Source organism: Carya illinoinensis, chromosome 7 (assembly GCF_018687715.1).
Source record: "Carya illinoinensis cultivar Pawnee chromosome 7, C.illinoinensisPawnee_v1, whole genome shotgun sequence".
Lineage (NCBI taxonomy): Eukaryota > Viridiplantae > Streptophyta > Magnoliopsida > Fagales > Juglandaceae > Carya > Carya illinoinensis.
In genome coordinates, this window is record NC_056758.1 from 8,539,013 (window position 1) to 8,542,273 (window position 3,261).

Consider the following 3,261-nt stretch of genomic DNA (forward strand, 5'->3'; position numbering starts at 1 on the left):
TTGCAAGTGTAGAGGGTGTTCTACACGGATCCTTTGTAGCGGTGTTGTTCAAAGGTGTAATAGGTTTCTATCTCCACCTGAAGGAGGTTGAATAGTGAATTTGGAAATCCTTAAGCGGTAGCTTGAGGCGAAGACGTAGGCAGTGGGGCCGAACCTCGTTAACATACTGAGTTTGCTTCTCTCTTACCCTTTATATTTATTGTTATTTCATATTTTGTTTATATTTTATATTATATATTTGATTTATAATTGTTATTTTTTAATACAACTCAATTCACCCCCCTCTTGTGTTATTCATCTGGGCAACAATTGGTATCAGAGCTAAGAGCTCTATTATAAGATTAACTATCTTTTGAGTTAAGATCTTATGGCCAACATTTCAGTTTCATTTGGTGAAGGTCAATCTAGCAGTCGGCCTCCACTCTTTTGTGGAGATAATTACTCATTTTGGAAAGTTAGAATGAGAATATTCCTTCAGGCTCAAGGTCAAGAAATGTGGAAATGTATTGTAAATGGACCTTATATTCTAACAAAAGTGGTTGATGAAGTAAAGGTCAAAAAGGAAGAAGAAGAGTTTGATCGTGAAGACGATAGACTTTATACTTTGAATTTAACTGTTATGAATTTATTATTTAATACACTCAATGGAAATGAGTTTAATAGAATAATGACTTGTGCTACGGCAAAAGAAATTTGGGATAACTTGGAAGTTACTTATGAAGGAACTTCGCAAGTCAAGGAATCAAAAATTTATATTCTTACTCATGAATATGAAATGTTTAATGATGATGAATCTATTTCTAGTATGCACACTCGTTTTACTAACATCATAAATAGTTTGACAGCTCTTGGCAAAGTTTATTCCAAGGTGGAGATAGTAAGAAAAATTCTCAACTCTCTACCAAAACGCTGGAAATAAAAAGTGACAGTGATTCTTGAAGCTAGAGACCTCAAGAAGCTCAAAGTGAATGAACTCATCGAGTCACTTATCACCCATGGGTACACATTGAAAAGAGGAGAAGAAGAAGGAAAGCCAAAAAAGAGCTTGGCACTTAAAGTCATTCCTCATGAAAGTGAAAGTGATGAAGATGAGTAAAATGAAGATAAAGATGAAGAAGTCACGATGATAACAAGAAGAATTCAGAGGTTCTTAAAGAAAAATAAAACTCCTTCGAGGAAATCCTTCAAAAAGTTTTCCAAGAAAGATTCAGGTAAAAATGATACTTTAATTTGTTATAAATGCAATAAGCCTGGTCATATCAAGTCAGATTGTCTTCTACTAAAGAAAGATCGAAACAAAGGCAAGAAAGCAATGAAAGCTATATGGGATGATGATTCAAGTAGCTCAGATAGTGAAGCAAGCAATGGAGAATCAGTAAATCTTTATTTTATGGCTAAAGATGACATTAAGGTAATAAATCTTGATAATATTAAAGATCCTTCATATGAAGAATTGCAAAATATTTTAGAAGAGGTTTATGAGGAATTTGAAAAATTGGGTATCAAATATACTGTTTTGAAAAAGAAAAATTCTTCTTTAACAAATGAAATTGATATTTTAAAAAAAGAAAGTATCATTTTGAAAGATGAAAATCTTGAATTGAATAAGAAGAAAACTGATTTAGAAAATTTTGTTGAAAACTTTACGAATGGAAAAAGAAATTTTGAAAAACTTCTTGGTAGTCAAAGATGTGTTTTTGATAAGGCAGGTTTGGGATATATGCCAAAACAAAAATACAAACCTTATAAAAAAAATTTTAATAATCCTTCTACATCAAAGATCAATAATTAAAATTATTTTCATAAAAATAATTTTGTCAAAAAAAGATATTATTATAATCATTCAAGTTCTTCATATATGTCACATGCTATTTGCAATTTCTGTAATAGAAATGGTCATAATTATCATACTTGTCCTATTAGAAGAAATCATACAATGACTATTAGGGCCATATGGGTACCTAAAAATCTTGTTTATTCTAATACTAATAAATAAAGGACCGAAAGAACTTGGATACCAAGAAAAATAATTTTAATTGTTTTTATAGGTATGCATGAAGTCATCCACAAGCAAAAATAAGTTATTTTTAGATAGTGAATGTTCAAGACACATGACGGGAGACAAGAATAAGTTCTTTGATCTTAGATCTAAAGAAGAAGGACACGTGACATTTGGAGACAACTCGAAAGGGAAGATCATGGGAATAGGTAAAATTGGTAATGAATCTTCTCTCATAATTGAAGATGTTCTACTTGTTGAATGTCTAAAACATAATCTTTTGAGTATAAGTTAATTATGTGATAAAGGATTTACAGTTACTTTCAAAATGGATAAGTGCATTATTTTGAATGATCATGATTGTAATATTTGTTTTATTGCTTTTAGAAACAATAATGTTTATACAATCGATTTTGAAGAAATTACCTCACAAGATGCTATTTGCTTTTCAGTTCAAAATGAAACTAGTTGGCTATGGCATAGAAGATTAGGTCATGCCAACATGGAACTTATTTCCAAACTTTCAAAAAATGATCTTGTGAGAGGTTTACCAAAAACAAATTTTCTTAAAGACAAAATTTATGATGCATGCCAATTTGGTAAACAAACAAAAACTTCTTTTAAAACTAAGAAACATATTTCCACTACTAGACCATTGCAACTGATACACATGGATCTTTTTGGACCAAATAGAATTGCAAGTCTATAAGGAAAATATTATGCATTTGTTATTGTTGATGATTTCTCTAGATATACTTGGGTCATCTTTCTTGCTCATAAAGATGAGGCACATAATGCCTTGACCAAGTTATGCAAGAGAATTTAAAATGAAAAGGGCTATACTATTTCAAGTGTCCGAAGTGATAGGGAAAAAGAGTTGGTTAATAAAAATATTGAAATATTTTGTGATGAAAATAGTTTTGTGCATAATTTTTCTGCTCCTCGAACTCCTCAACAAAATGGGGTAGTAGAGAGGAAAAATAGATTTCTTCAAGAGATGGCAAGAACAATGCTCAATGAGAACAACTTGCCTAGTTATTTTTGGGCCGAAGCGGTAAGTACTGCATGTTATGTTATAAATAGAGTTATGCTAAGGTCTAAATTAGATAAAACCCCCTATGAGCTTTGGAATGAGAAAAAGTCTAACATTGGTTACTTTCATGTATTTGGATGCAAATGTTTTATTTTGAATGACAGTGATAATTTAGACAAGTTTGATGCAAAATCTGATGAAGGTATCTTTTTCGGGTATTCTACTAATA